The 16,414-nt window shown below is 46.7% G+C and overlaps 1 protein-coding gene across 4 annotated transcripts in view; it reads right to left on the minus strand.

Moving 5' to 3' along the window:
• FLRT1 (fibronectin leucine rich transmembrane protein 1) overlaps nucleotides 1-16,414 on the minus strand; it is a 176,579-nt gene that overhangs the window by 111,633 nt on the left and 48,532 nt on the right. Inside the window, exon 1 of one of the 4 annotated variants that reach the window (XM_083164541.1) lies at nucleotides 10,598-10,717. The exons of 2 other annotated variants lie outside the window; for them this stretch is intronic. The gene's annotated coding sequence lies outside the window, so the exon portion shown is untranslated. Of the gene's footprint in view, nucleotides 1-10,323; nucleotides 10,343-10,597; nucleotides 10,718-16,414 lie in introns of those variants that run through there. One more of the 4 variants, XM_083164542.1, reaches the window with a different exon arrangement.

The following is a 16,414-nucleotide window of genomic DNA, read 5'->3' on the forward strand; positions in this document are numbered from 1 at the left end:
TGAACCATCAATTTGCTCTCCTTAAATGTACAGTATATGGAACAATGAACCTCCAAGAAATTTTCACTCCATGCTTTAAAAAGCCAAGTAATACTGTAGGAACACTGTATAAATATTGTGAAACAGGACTTCCTGGCCTGTAGTAAGGCATTACCTATAATTTAACTAGCCATGGCCAGCTGCAATACAATACACAGAGCAATACAGTAGGGGATTAGCAGAGTAATCCCATTACTCACTTAATCCTATTAAAGGGCTAGATGAGAATGGCTCCATATATATGAATTCCGACATGGGGGAGAATGCTACGAAGCTGCTTGCGGGCTCACTGCACTCACCCCACTGAGGGCTCGTTGGCTCATCACAGGCTCTATTCTCCCTTTATGGGGGTTGTGGATCCCCATGAGGGAGTATAGCCCCTGTCAGTTGGAATCCCGACTGTTGGAGTGTAATCCGGCACCCATCCAGGGGAAGCTGCCAAGGTAGCAAGTTTCCAGGAACTCCCCATGCTCCTTATACTAAACTCTTGCCTAGGGATGGTCATTGGTATGATCGCCATTGATGGCAATAGTGCAAATGCCCATTGATGTCAGCATACTGCAATGGGTGACCATTAATGGTTTCGCTCATCAAAAGTCATCCGATTTTTTTTTTTGACTAACTGTTCCATGGACCAATTAGAACCTGGGGGTGTGGCTTCACAGGTGTCAGGGCAGAGCAATGTTCAGTGTCCTGGCACCTTGGGGACAATATAAGAAAAAAGACTATTTGGTTTTGCTGTGTCATCGGTGTAGGGAGATCGTCTGGTTCTTCCCCATTAATCACAAAAGTATTCTACATCAACCATAATCCATCAATGTTTATGAAGCATTGATAGTCGATGATCATCCCTATTTTTACCTGTCAGTCTGGTAAAGTTAGTGGCTGAAAGTGGGGCATGGCTTTACAGGAGCCCCACTGACATCACTAAATAGGCACGGCTTTGTGTAGAAAGCCCCTGATTTCCTTACTATAGGGGAATGCGCCCAGCATTCCTTTCCAGTAACTGCAGGTTTGTGTCACAATGCAGCACCCAGCTCTTGTCACTACACAGGAGTCAGCATTTATGTCACCCCGTGAACAGATGACACCAGGCAATGGTTCGCACCCATTTTGACGCAACAGGGCAGAATCAGCAGCAGTAAAGCATGCCACTTCCCTCTCCTACAATCTCCTTTCCCCAACCAACAGGAGGAGCTGCTGAAAGATAAGAATTGATGGGGAGGATAAGGGATTCATGGGTGGGTGAGTGTGTGTAAGGGGCATGTGTGTATTAGTAAGTGCTGGCAGGGTTAGTGTGTGAGGGTGAGTGAGTATGTGGGGGAATTGGCGCTGGCAGTGTGTGTGGGGCTGGGTAATTAGCGCTGGCACTGTGTGTGTATGTGTGTGTGGGGGGGATTAATTAGCGCTGGCAATGTATGTGTGTGAATTCCTTAATGAGTGCTGGCAGGGTGAGTGTGTGTGTGTGTGTGTGTGTGTGTGTGTGTGTGTGGGGGGGGGGGGGGTAAATGAGTGCTGATTTTTTCGATTGAACCAACAAATGGCACTACGTCTATGTGGTTACTGATATCGGTGCAACACACTTGTGTTCATTTTTTTAAGTTCCCAATTTTCTGCCACAGCACAGATCTGGCTGGACGGGACAAAAACCCGGTAGGATCTGAATTTTGCAGTTTTCCAGCATTTCAAAGCAATTGGTCAACTGTCATTTGCTCTCATCCATTACCAGGGTTTTGTACTTGCTTGTTTTGTGCTTGTAGACCTAGAAACCGCATCCCCGTTACGGTACTTGGGAATAGGAGTGAAAAATCCCTGCACAAAGGATTGCCCAGAATTGGCTTAATTCTGTTCTAAAGGTGCCCACACATGCACTGATCCCGGCGGTGCGATGCTGTACGATGGGGTGCGCGCTCCCGCGGCACCTCATCGTACAGTACAAAAAGTATGTGCTGCACATACTTTTTGTACTAGCTTTTTCTAGCATAGCATCGCATCGTATGCACATCGTATGCACAAGGCATACGATGCGATGCTGTGTGTGCTAGTTAAGCCCACAACGCACGCCGGGAACGGTGCGTGTGTGGGCACCTTAACATGAAAATGTTTCTTTATTTATGAAGTGTATTTGACTACATTGTAGAAATAAATATTGTGTACACTCGGTTCGATTTTGTCTATTTTTCTGTTAGATTTTGCTTATATTTTTGCATATTTTGCCAAATTGAATCGAAATTGAACGAAAATCAAACCCATTCGATTTCGAATCAATCCCGATGTGCAGCCCCGCGGCATCGAAACCGAATAGACTATATAGTCCAAATAGAATGTGTACACGGTGCCGTGCGATTCGATTGGGATCGAATCTGAATTGAATAGAAAGTACATTGCCCAGTGTGTACATCTCTAAAGACTTTGCTTTACACAGGAATAATGTAAGAATCCTAGATTTATCCTGTAAGGATTGAGCCAGCCACTGTCCATAGTCGGGAACATGGAGCAGCCAGTGTTATGCAGAGCAGAACGAGTGTGCACAGTTATTAATTTAGCGACCTGCCAGACTAGCAATTAAAGAGCTGTGTTTTAAACAGAGCATAATCGCCCGTACACTGACACATAAGAATGGAAGAAGTCTAAGACCTGGGGCGAAATGTAATAGAGTGCGATTTTTTAGACATGTGCGATTTTTGGTCAAAAACGGCCGAAATCGCACATTTTCCGAAAATCGCACATTTAATAGGTTGAAAATCGCGGTAAAAAATCGCACTTTTTACCGCGAAATCGCACTTTTAGAAGTGCGATTTTTAGTCACATTTCAATTCGCATCCAGATGTTTTCCCATTATAAAGTATACAACTCGCAAATGTAATAGGGTGCGATTTTTGGTCAATGTTACCAAAAATCGCAAAAAAAATAGACCAGGTTCTGACAGGCGAATTTGACAGAACCATGCACAGATCATTGAGATCTGTGCATGGTTCTGTTAATAAAAATGTGTAAAAGTGTTTTTATAAAAAAAAAAACGGCGTGGGGTCCCCCCTCCTAAGCATAACCAGCCCCGGGCTCATTGAGCCGGACCTGGTTCCAAAAATACGGGGGGACAAAAAGCATAGGGGTCCCCCGTATTTCTGAAACCAGCCCCGGACTCTTGGACCGGTCCTGGTTCCAAAAATACGGGGGACAAAAAATCTGGGGGTCCCCCGTATTTTGAAACCAGCACCGGGCTCCAACAGCCCGCGGTGTCATGCCACAGCCGGGGGACACTTTTTATACAAGGTCCCCCGGCCAAAACATGAGCACCGTGGCTGGTCAGCCTTGGACGGGGTACCTGGAGGAGTGGGGACCCCCCCAATAAAGGGGTCCCCCCCCCCCCAGGCTTCACCCGTCCAGGGCTGAAGCCCGGGGCTGTCACCGGCGTCCGTGGCCAGTGGACGCCGGCCTGATAGGGTTAAATCCATCATACATATCATTACATTGCTTTTTACCGGCGAACTACAAGTGCCAGCAGACCTCCCCCGCATGCTGGGACTTGGAGAACCACAAGTCCCAGCATGCAGGGCATTAATGGGCCCGCTGGGACTTGTAGTCCACCTGTAAAAAGAATGTTTATAAAAAACACACACACAGAGAAGTACAAGTTTATTACACACACACACCTCAATTTTACACCACTATACTTACCATTCCTGGATCCAGCGCTGGTCTGGCTGCTTTACAGCCGGCTCCCCCCGCACTGACAGGCAGCGGGGAGAACCGCTTTCTCCGTTGCCTGTCACCGGCTTTCTCCGTAGCTTCTGTAGCTCTGTCCCAGTGCTACAGAGGCTGAGAGCGTGATTGGCTGAGCTACAGTATGCGTCTCCATGGAGACGCATAGCTCAGTCCTGATTGGCTGAGCTATGCGTCTCCATGGAGACGCATACTGTAGCTCAGCCAATCACGCTCTCAGCCTCTGTAGCACTGGGACAGAGCTACAGAAGCTACGGAGAAAGCCGGTGACAGGCAACGGAGAAAGCGGTTCTCCCCGCTGCCTGTCAGTGCGGGGGGAGCCGGCTGTAAAGCAGCCAGACCAGCGCTGGATCCAGGAATGGTAAGTATAGTGGTGTAAAATTGAGGTGTGTGTGTGTAATAAACTTGTACTTCTCTGTGTGTGTGTTTTTTATAAACATTCTTTTTACAGGTGGACTACAAGTCCCAGCGGGCCCATTAATGCCCTGCATGCTGGGACTTGTGGTTCTCCAAGTCCCAGCATGCGGGGGAGGTCTGCTGGCACTTGTAGTTCGCCGGTAAAAAGCAATGTAATGATATGTATGATGGATTTAACCCTATCAGGCCGGCGTCCACTGGCCACGGACGCCGGTGACAGCCCCGGGCTTCAGCCCTGGACGGGTGAAGCCTGGGGGGGGGGGACCCCTTTATTGGGGGGGTCCCCACTCCTCCAGGTACCCCGTCCAAGGCTGACCAGCCACGGTGCTCATGTTTTGGCCGGGGGACCTTGTATAAAAAGTGTCCCCCGGCTGTGGCATGACACCGCGGGCTGTTGGAGCCCGGTGCTGGTTTCAAAATAGGGGGACCCCCAGATTTTTTGTCCCCCGTATTTTTGGAACCAGGACCGGTCCAAGAGTCCGGGGCTGGTTTCAGAAATACGGGGGACCCCTATGCTTTTTGTCCCCCCGTATTTTTGGAACCAGGTCCGGCTCAATGAGCCCGGGGCTGGTTATGCTTAGGAGGGGGGACCCCACGCCATTTTTTTTTTTACTTTTTTTTTTTAGCACAAAATCGCATTTATGAAAATGCGCACATTTTCATGACTGAAAATGCGCACATTTTCATGACTAAAAATCGCGGCAAATCGCGGCAAATCGCATTTTTTGCCGCTAATTCGCATCTCATTACATATGCGAATTCGCGGCAAAAAACGCGATTTTTAAAGGTGCGATTTGGTGCGATTTTTTTTTAGTCTAAAAAAACGCACCCTATTACATTTCGCCCCTGGCGTTTATACACTCTCTAAATATTCCATTCATTCATGTGTGTTAGTGCAGGAACTATTAAGCGCTGCTTTTAAATAGTGCCATTTAATCATTTGACCAACGGGTCCGTCTGGCAGCAGAAAATGTGAATCACTCCTATGTGTGTACATCAATGTAAAATTACATGTACACAGAAAAGTACAGATTCCGCCAGACCAGTCCATTAAAACCACAGTTCTTCAATAAGCCCGCAGAAGTACGTACACAAATTCTGTGCCATGAAAGGTTATCAATTTGGCCAAGTTGATAAGCCGCAGCTGAAAATGGGCTTTTGTTTGAAGTGTCAGAGATTGAGTGTTTGCTTGACTTCTCCCTGTGTAACATCATTTTCGGCTGTTTATTACAAACCCAATACATAAAAAACATCACCCCTGTTTGTTTGTTTGGCATGCCAAATTTAGCATTCATTTTAAGATATGTAGTTTTTAGTTTAGGCTCACTGGTAGCAACAGTGTTAAAATGTCAATTTCCAATGCATCCTATTCTCACATACAGGACTAGATTATCCGAGGTGTTGTTTGGGCATGGATGTGAAAATTGCATGTTTTGTGCAAGATTGAATGAACAATTTGCAGCAATGTGGCGTGGTGTGAAAAACATGCAAGTTTTATCTCCCTACCATGTAACTCTTTCTTATTCCCAGCTCTTGAAATATCTTTAGCTATACACACAATCGCAGAGAGAGGGTAGATTCAGGTGACCAATGAATACTGAAGTCCTTGAAAACAAATAGGCAATTATTCCAGACAGCCAGTGCTATAACTCTTACAAAAGAGTTCAAAGAGCATCTCAGGAATATAGCCCTGTACACTTGGGGCGACGGGGAGCCGGTGCGTTTATGCACTGCATACAGATGGGGAGGCGTTTATGCACTGCATACAGATGGGGAGGCATTTATGCACTGCATACAGATGGGGCATGGCTCATCTTTGCAGGGGATGGCAACGCTAGTTGCCATCCCCCGCCATCTGTATAGCGAGAAGGGGATGCGCGCGCACGTAGCGCTTCCAGCGCTTCCCCCGGGTCACCGCCGCCTGCCCGCACCCCCCCCCCCTAACCCTGTCCGTCTCCCTGAAGCGGAGACGGACAGGGTTCCCGTCGCCCTGCCAACGGAGATTGAGACGCACGCGCGTCTCAGTCAGATGGCAAGCCGGGCTGCTGGCGGATCGCCAGCGGTGACGTTCTGGCGATTCGCCAGCAAAGAAGAGCCTGGCCCCATCTGTACCTCCCAACTGTCCCATTTTTCGTGGGAACGTCCCGTCTGGGGCCTGCAGTGTCCCGCTGCGGGGGGGGGGGGGGATTTGGAGGATTTGGAGCCCCCCCTGTCACTATCTCCCCAGCCCCTCCCGCTGCAGCATAGATGCTGTGCAACAGCATCTATGCTGCAGCCGGAGGGGCTGGGGACATAGCCAGCAGTTCAGAGAGCCGCTAGCCATGCTCCCACAATGGCAAAAACAGGGGCGTGGCCTCGTGATAACAGACCCTCTTTGGAGGTGGCCAATGTTGGGAGGTATGCACTGATCGCTCAGCACACACTGCTGCGCACCCGCTATGTGTGCTGAGCGATACATGCGGAGCAGCATTTTGCTTATGCTTATAGGCAAAACGCTGCGATCTTCTGCGATCTGGAAAGACAGTGCATATTTGTATGCAATGGCAGAATGCGCATTGCTGCAATCGCAATACGTTGGTGCAAGGATGCCGCTGGGATCCTGTTTGTACTGGAAGGAAGTGGGCATTTGGTATTAGGCTTAGGCTGCAGGGGAGGGGATTAAGGTTAAGCTGTGAGGTGGGGGTTAGCAATAGGCATTTAGAAGGGGTAGGGTTAGGCTGTGGGGTGGGTGGGGGGGTAAGCGATAGGCACTTGGAAGGGGAGAGGGGGGTTAGGCTGCGGGGTGGGAGGGTTACATTTAGGTTGTGGGGAAGGAGGGTTAGGGAAGGCAGGGAAAAGATAAGTAAACTTTCCTGAACTCTGTCGCATTCCCTCCTTTGAGATGCCAGTTGCCAGTATTCCAACCGCCAACATCCCCACTGCCGGTCATCTGTATGTATACCCATGCTACCATATACATTATCCCCTTAACTCTGTACAATTCCTGCCATACACTTCCTGTATATTTTAAATATGGCTTATATAGAGTATAACAATAGCAATTCAATAAAAGCAATTATGTACATATTTTTGCTCAGAAATCAATCTACATACATTTATTGTCACATGGGGCCTTATTCTGGTCTGTGCGGACGGAGCCGAATATGCGGCCAGGACCGTGCGTCCTAAACCCCGCCTTTCGTACGGATCGCTCACTCCGTCCGAATGCGGTAAGAAGCTGTCCGAACGGACCGCAAGTGTATTTCTCATGAATACACCTCCTCCATCTCAGGGAACCTCCCCCATCATTCGATGGTCGCAGACGCCTCTGCACATGCGCAGACACAAAACATTGGCGAACCGACCGCACGCGGACATTACAGCACCAACCAGAATAAGGGCCATAATCCTTAGGGAAAATGTAATAGGTTAATAAACATTGCCTTCTTGAAAGGTTAGCTGGCACTTTGGAGGATACTATAGAGTCTATTATCATAATTGTCATGTGTTAAGATAACAGTCTATAGTATAGACTGTTATCTTAACAAATGACAATTTTGATAATTATGGATATATAACCTCTGTAGTCTTGGCGGAACCACACTTTTCACCTAGAACAGGCTGAATGCTTCATGGCATATTTGCAGACTTGTAGCAACCTGGTTGGGCATGGTTGGCACAGTGGCACAAAAACGCCATTGTGGTAAACTGAGTTCAATGTTATGTTCTTGGAACCAATTTGAGGCGCTGTGGTCCTAAAGGGATTCTCATGATCAGTAACAATATTCATACAGCCTGTGACATTTACATTGCGGCCAATAAATCATTCAATCATTACCCCATCAGCAGCCTACATGTCGGGGACATGGCAGGATGAATCCATGGATTTATGTAGTGTACACCAAAATCTCAATCTATAATCTACATTTTCCCCAGACATCAACCAGGTCATGTTTTTCCAATCCTTAACTGTCAGTGATGGCAAGCTTGTGCCACCTTCAGCCTCTTCTCTGTTGTCATGATTGACTGCTGATCTTTTACTGCTTTCGCCAACCCACTGCAGGTTTCATAGTGCTGTCTGTTCAGAGATGCTCTTCTGCATATCCCTGCTCTAATGCATGGTCCCACCATTCCCCTCTGACCTTTTCCAATAACATGTGTTTTCAGCCAAATAATTGCTGCTTATCGGCTGCTTCTTTTACTTTGCACAATGTTCTTTTTAAGATCTAGACACTGTTTTGTATTAAATCAGATGTTTATGAGAACCCCAAGCCACCGCATCTGGCACCACCAATCTTTCCTCAATTAAAGTCACTTAAATCATATTTCTTCCCCATACTGGTGTTTGGTCTGAGCAACAACTGAACCTCCTGACCTTGCCTACATGCTTTTATGCAGTAAGTTTCTACCACAAGATTGACATATTCACAGTAATAAACAGGTATACCTACTAAAGAGGGTACTAAGTGTTCCTATACGTTGGTCATCCATAGCATTGAAACCACTGATTACTGTACAAAGTGAATAACATTAATTACAGTATGTCAGAACTGGACCATGGGAGAAGGTGGCCGGGTATGATGAATCATGTTTCTTTAAAATCATGTGGGCAGCCACTTGCATGTGTGGCAAAGAGGTGGCACCAGGATACACTATGAGGAACAAGACAAAGAGTTCACGGTATTGACTTGGTCTCCAAAATCTTCAGATCTTAATCCAATCCATCATCTGTGGGATGTGCTGAAGTCATGAAGGTGCCACCTTGCAACTCATACTTGCCTACTTTTGAAAACTAGTTTCAGGGAGATTATAGTTGGTAGTAGTATTTTGCATAGAGCCCCATTGAGGGGGCGTGTCATACTCCACCCAAAGGGCGTGCCTAGTTCCATATATGGAGAGATTGTGAAAAGAGATTGTGAACGTGGCACCTAGAAGCGTGGGTGTGTACTGCTACATCTGAGAGGAAGCTTTTAAAACTTATATCCAAATGTAGATGAGCCCCAAAGCAGTTAGTAAGAGCTACTATACTTGGTAAAGTGCTAGGAAATGGTGCTGATGATTCCACACATTAGGGGCCCCCACAATCCAGTTGGGTGGTTGTCAGGCAGTGGGGTCTGGGCAGCGCGTCCCTGGGGCCCGGGCAGCGCAGGGCGGCCAGGGGGTCCCTGTGGCACCTGGACAGTCAGCGGCCTGCTCTCTTGTCACACTGTCTCAGGGGGGGGGGGCCTACACCGGATCACCCTGTGTCCTAGACGCCGTGAAGTGGCTATGCCTGTGCAGCAGTTCCGACTTTAATGGGCAGCGAGAATAACTACTCCAGTGAGTGCTGCGGGGGGTGAGAAGAGGGGGCCCCCACAATTTTTGTTGTCCAGGGCCCCTAAAGACCTTAATCCGCCCCTGGCTAGGTGAAATGAGGGAGATTGCTAGACTAATGAGGGAGAGAGGGAGATTGCTGCTATTTCAGGGAGCCTCCTGCAGAATGCAGGATGGTAGGCAACTATGTTGCAACTTACTGGACAGGTATCAACCACCCATAGAAATATACTTACCACTCTGATGTCCCATGGTGGCTGATGCTACAGGTACAAATAACTGTGAAAATGGCGTGGTGGCTATTTTTCTGGTGATGGGTGCACAGTGCGGGCGCCATGTTCCCGGAGACCTGAGCATGCCTAGTAGACTGGCACCAAGCCAGAGTCTCCTGTGCTGCCAGGGAGAAGGGGGGCGATTGGATCCTGCACATGGGCACTCTGCTCTCTTTAACTGCCTCTGTATACAATGTTAGGCGTGTGTGTGTGTGTGTGTGTGTGTGTGTGTGTGTGTGTGTGTGTGTGTGTAAAATGCATAGGTTTCCTACTAGGACAACCAGCATCCTGATTAATGATACAGAAATAACCACCGCTCTGTTCTCGCTATACTGTAGAATCTGCAGTAATATGTGTACCATGAACTTGTTATTAAGGATATGGAATGTGACATGCATCTTATTTACATAGAATGTAATAACACAGTTCAAATAAAGACAAATCCCTCAACACCACTCACAGCAAATCAGTATAAGCACAGATGCTTGCCACAATACACAGCACGTACTGGGGACACTGGTCCTGTTAACACACAGAAGAAAGACCAACGCTTGATGTACAATATATAGTATACACATACTTCAGCTAGCGGCGCTCCTCCCATAGCTTACATATGCACACAGATCTTATGCAGGCAGTAAGAGGAGGAAATGGAACGAGGAGGCTGCATCTGAAGGCATTGTACAGGTTCAGCATACAGATCAGCTGGACTTGCATCCTGCCAGTGTGCTGAGTATCTGTTCTCTGCAGGCTAATAGGCTGGTAGCAGCCATGACGGGGTTAATGCAGCGGCTGCCGAAAAAGAGTGCGCACATATTTTAAACTGTCAATCCATATTTTTATATCTACTCTACCTTGTTCTTTCTCTTCTATCCATCTCTTTCCTTTTAGACGCAAGTCTTCTATTACTCCTTCTGACTGATCATTTGTTCTCTCCTTTCTGTCTACCGCTCCATCTCTTTAAACATCCCCCACTCATATTTCTCCCCTATCTTCTCACTCTCTCCCTCCCTACGCTCCCTACATCACACACATCCCTTTTCCCTTATTACACACACGCTCTGTCACCTTCCCTGACACATCTCTCATCTTTCTCTCTCTCACACTCCGTATTTCAATCAGAAATAATCTTTTCATATCACAGATTTGCGCTATCCCTCAGTCCTGTCTTTTCTTTTCCTCATGCAGTCTCTCTGTTTCTCTTTATCGCTCCATCATCTCTCTGTACATTGCCAGCATTTTGCATATTTTTAGTCAGCATCGTCTCCAATTCTTCTTCTCACCTATTCCACCTCAGCCTTGGCCACAGTGCCCAGCTTTCCCTCCAAGCTTCACACGCATTCTTGTACTTACACTTCACAATTTCCATTTTACAATCACACTTGGATAATCTCAGTTCAGCCGGAGTAAAAGAATGTGTGTACATTGTGAACAGTACATACTATTAAGCCCTGTACACATAGAGCAATGGGAGCCCCGTGCTGAGCGATGTGCTTAACTACATATCGATGTCACACATGCGATGTACCAGCACTGTATGCTGAGTGATCTGTGCTGACCTGTGTTCTCTGGTGAAAATACTGGCGATCTGACTAGATTTTGGCTGCATGCACGCAAAATCTAGTTAGGCGATGGCGGCCGCCACTATGGGCTGTACACACAAGGCGAGGTGTGCTTCATTTCTAAGCGAACAATGAACGTTCTAGCACAAAAACACTGAACGATATCGATAACGTTTAATGGGATGGCCCGGACCCCGCCGAACATGCAGTCACTGACAATATAGTCAGATTTGACTGTATGATCAGACGACAGAGGATGGTCGTTAATGACCCGCAGTGTGCATCGTTAACGATGTAATGGGTACACACAAAACATTATACACAGTAATGGTTATCGTGCATATCAATTTAAAAAATCGCATAGTGCGTAGCCAGTTTAAACATATTACTGTATGTATGTACATTTAATCCTACATATAGGCCCTTATTCTGGTTCACTCGCAAAGGCAAATTCCTTCTCAAATGGACAAACCCATTTGCACTGCAGGGGGGTAGATGTAACTTGTGCAAAGAGAATTAGATTTGGGTGGGGTTTTACTTCAAAGTGAGATCTAGTGAGTGAGATGCAGTGTAAAAATAATGCAGCCAGTATTTTCCCTGCACAGAAACAAAATTACTCACTCAAATCTAATTCTCTCTGCAGTGCACATGATTTTGCCCATTTTTTTATTATTATTATTATTATTATTGTTGTTTATTTATATAGCGCCACAAGGGTTCCGCAGAAGGAATTTGCCTTTGCGAGTGAACCAGAATAAGGACCAGTGTTTGATGCAGTCAGATCTCCTCACATAAACGTAGTGGGAGGTACATGCATGATTTCCCTGCCAGCCTCTTGCCTCATTTCACCTTTGCTGTTTTGAGCAGATTATTCAGTGATCCCTATGGATGGATACAGTGCCTGTATGTTTCATTAGAAATACAGCCGAGTACACACACTAACCACACATGCCTAAACAACCGCTGTGGGAGCTACTTCAGTTCATATAAAAGTGATGATTTATTAAGCAGTGCAAGGACTTTTTATCACAGTGATAAAGAAAATCTGCTATTGACACAAGCTATGAATAAAATCTTGCCAAGTGGCTGGGCACTACTACTATAGCCATACTGGCCTGGTGCAGTAAGGGTAACGCCACCTGCTGGGCTTGTCTCTGACTGTGGGTTTCATGTATCAATTGCTATTTGCAGCATTTCACAATAACATGTATTTTCAGAGGTTACCCACAGATAATAAGTATCCCCCAAATGTATTTGCAGGGAACTGGGTATCTGCTGTGATGATTCATTGGTTTCTTTCCCAAAAGCAGCTCCCAAACAAACCTGTGGGACTGCTTTTCTGCCAATGTACTAAGTGGAGCTTGGCTCTGTGAGAAAACGCCACCTGAAGGCGGCATTAGCTGATAGAGCCTTCAGCCTTGGCCGGCAGGGGGGTCCGTGGGAGCATATAATGCGAATTGTGTCTTTATAGCCCTGCCCCCCCTCCCCACTGCGCAATGCCTGAAATACCGTCATTGCACAGTGGGGGGCGTATCCACGAGAATGCGATCATGCTGACCATAGCAAAGACAGGGTGGGTGGTTGACGTCCTGTGATGGCAGCCACTCACCCCCCCCCCCCCCCCCCCCCCCGGCAGGCATTGGCCCACCTGTGTCCCCAGGGGAACACCCAGTGATTTTTCGGTGACGCCCATAAATGTTAGTTGTTCCCCTGTTCCGGCACTGTGTCCGCCCAAGTCCCTCCCTCCCCGCAGCGAATTATCCGGCGACTGTGTAACTCGCCGAAGCCGGTCTCTGTTGGGATTTGCACATGCACAAACCCCGACCATCGAGCTATCCTGAATTGGCCCCTTTATGTATTTGTATATATTAATCATATCGCCTCTTGTATTACCAGACATTTATGATGTTATTATCTCAGTGCACATAAGCTGGGGGATCTATGCTTTTATAGCGTGACACACACAAATAGCAGGAGAACTATGGGCACACAGTGTTATTTAGCCAAAAGGAATACACATAAGAAACTGTTAGTATATATTCTGACACCTCTATGAGAATTTTATCCAGATGAACAATAACTATTTATTATTTAAGGTCAATGTCACAGCCCAATAGTAGGTGTGTGATGTAACTTCACCATCTGTCTCTTTCCCCAAGTCGTTCTTTCCGCGCACACAAACCTTACAGGATAATAATTATCTAGACGAGAATCCTCCAAACAGCAGAACACAGACGAGCATTAGCTGAACAATACTGAGATTTACAGGATACACTAAAGATTATAAATGTCAGCAGAACAAAGACACCTTGATTCCTCTATCTGAAGGGTTTCGGCAGTCTTTGTATTATCCATGTTATATGCATGTTAAACTCATTATAATATGTTCCCAATCGTTACCATATAGACTTACTCATTAGTTGCCCATTTCATTCAAAAGAAAACATTCTCATACATTACTTATGAGAAGTCAGTCCCATTCAGTAGAACATTGACTCATTCATTACAGTGTTGCCTTAGAAGGCAATGGCACTCATTATGGAATAGTCTGAATTGAACATTGTTGGAAGACATTGCTTCATTACAGTGCAAGTTTTGACATCTGCCCCAGAGACTGCAATAACAGGCCAAGTTTCTAGGAATTTCAAGAATAAGTGCAAGTAGCTGACTCTGTCATTGAAGCCAGCATTGGGTGATCTCTTACCGGGGAGACGGCGTGACTCACCTAAGGGTTTTCTTTATTTCAATTAATGACAATATTTTTGGAAGCAATATCCGTCCGCACTATGATCTTTCAGAATATCACAAAGACACACAATTTCAGAGGATTTCTTCAGCATCGCAGGGAGAAGATAGACTGCAAGGCCCCTCCCACTTCTGCAGAATTGCACTAGGTGGGATGCGATGACAATATGTCAGCACCACACCTACAACAACGTTCTACAGGATATCCCCTGAATTTTAAAAGTCGATAAACATGTTCCTGTCCAGGTCTGCCATTGTTTACCTGTGCTGTTACGTTACTATTGATCGCTTGATAGCTGTGCTCTGGTTCTAGAAGCCATGGACTGATAGAGCTACAGTACTCAATTATAAGTGATCACCTCTTCCTGTGTGCACTGCTAGTGTGGCTCTCATAAGGTCACTTTATGGCATATATTCAATGCCGTGGGCGAGCGGTGACTGCGAGCAGGACTTTTTGCTCGCAGTCACCGCTCACCCTGTCAGTATTCAACTGACCCCCCTCATTCGCAAATTCCCCCTCGCTCCGTTTTTTGAGCGAGGGGGAATTTGCGAATGTGCCTCCAAAAGCTGCGAGAGCCGAGGCTAATTACAGCGAGTTTGCTGCACTAGCCGCGGCTCTCGCAGTTTAGGGGAATCTTCGCAGTTCTGTGACTGCGAGGATTCCCCCGGAACGTTGCATAGTGCGAGCGGCCGGCGCGGGGGTTAAACTGCGAGGATCAGGGCCGGCCTTAGGCATAGGCCAACTAGGCAATTGCCTAGGGCATTTGGAATGCCTAGGGGCATCAGCAGCTTCTGCTGATTAAATTGATATGCAGCATGCCTATATTCTGTGTGTGAGTGAGGCTGTATCTGCATATGAAATAGTGTATTCATGGAAATCACTGTAACATAGCAGTCCGTATGCTGGTACAGCTACAGTCGCTCACAGAATATAGGCATGCTGCATATCATTTTAATCATCGGAAGCTCCTTGTGTGTGCTGCTCGTAACAATGCAAATAAGATGAATTTTCAGCAAAAAATGCCAGGAGCTGCATGGCTTATTGAGTCAAGATGTAAGAGGAAACATCTGTATCCAAGCAGAGGCAGAGGTCACAGTGTTAGCGGCCGTGCGAGTGCTGTCTGCGGGGGGGTTGGTTGTGCAATAGTGTTCGGCATATGTGTAAGGGGCATTATGTGTGTCATGTATAAATGCATTAATAATGTGCAACATATGTGTAATGGGCATTATGTGTGTCATGTGTATAAGGGCATTAATAATGTGCAACATATGTGTAAGGGACATTATGTGTGTCATTATGTGTATGAAGGGCATTAATAAAGGTTGGCATAATGTGTAAGGGGCATTATGGTTATAAGGAGATTAATAATGTGTGTCATGTGTAAGGCGCATTACTGTGTGGTATTATCAGGGGTGCCGAGAGAAAGGGGTAGGCGGTACAAATTACCCAGGCCAAAGTCTGATGGAAGGGCCCAGTGGGGGCCCCGGAGTCCCTCCCCTTAAGTGACAGCAGCAGCTGCAGCTCTTCTCCTCTGCCCAGGACACACTGCTTTGTGCTGAGTTGCAGTGTGACAATGGAGGTGCTTAAAATACAATATTTTCTCAGGATTTTTTTCTTAGGGTATAATGTGAATAATGTGAGGAGTAATGTATATAAGGTAAAGTGGTACTACTGTGTGATGTAACGTGAATAAGGGACACCATCGCATTATATAATGTGAATAAAGTTGCACTACTGTGTGGCATAATTTGAATTGGGGGTACTATTGTGTGGCCATGCCCCTTCCCAGCAAGAACACACCCCTGTTTGGGCTGCGCACCGATTGTGTGCAATGTTTCTATTTAAAATAATGCAGGTAGGAGCACCAAAATGATGACTGCTATGATGAGGGTTGATGGTGCTGGGAAAGGGGAGCAGGGTCAGAGGCGGAACTAGTGGCGGTGCTAGGGGGCAACAGACAAAATCTTGCCTAGGGCATCATTTAGGCTAGGGCCGGCTCTGGCGAGGATCACTGGTTTTCTGTGATCCTCGCAGTTTAACCCCCTCGCCGGCCGCTCGCACCGGCATTGAATACTGCACTATGAGTTAGATGTACTAAACCAGTGGTTCTCAACCTTGGTCCTCAAGTGCCCCCAACAGTGCAAGTTTTCCAGTTTACCTGGCAGGTGCATAGGTGCACTCATTTCTCACTGGCACATTTTAAAAGATCACAGGTGGAGCTAATTATTTCACCTGTGATTCTGTGTGGAGACCTGGAAAGTGTGAACTGTTGGGGCATCCTGAGGACCGAGGTTGAGAACCACTGTACTAAACAATCTAAAGAATGGAAAATTGCACAAGCAGATAAGTTGCCCAAAGCAATC

This window comes from Crinia signifera, chromosome 11 (assembly GCF_055691185.1).
Source record: "Crinia signifera chromosome 11, ASM5569118v1, whole genome shotgun sequence".
Lineage (NCBI taxonomy): Eukaryota > Metazoa > Chordata > Amphibia > Anura > Myobatrachidae > Crinia > Crinia signifera.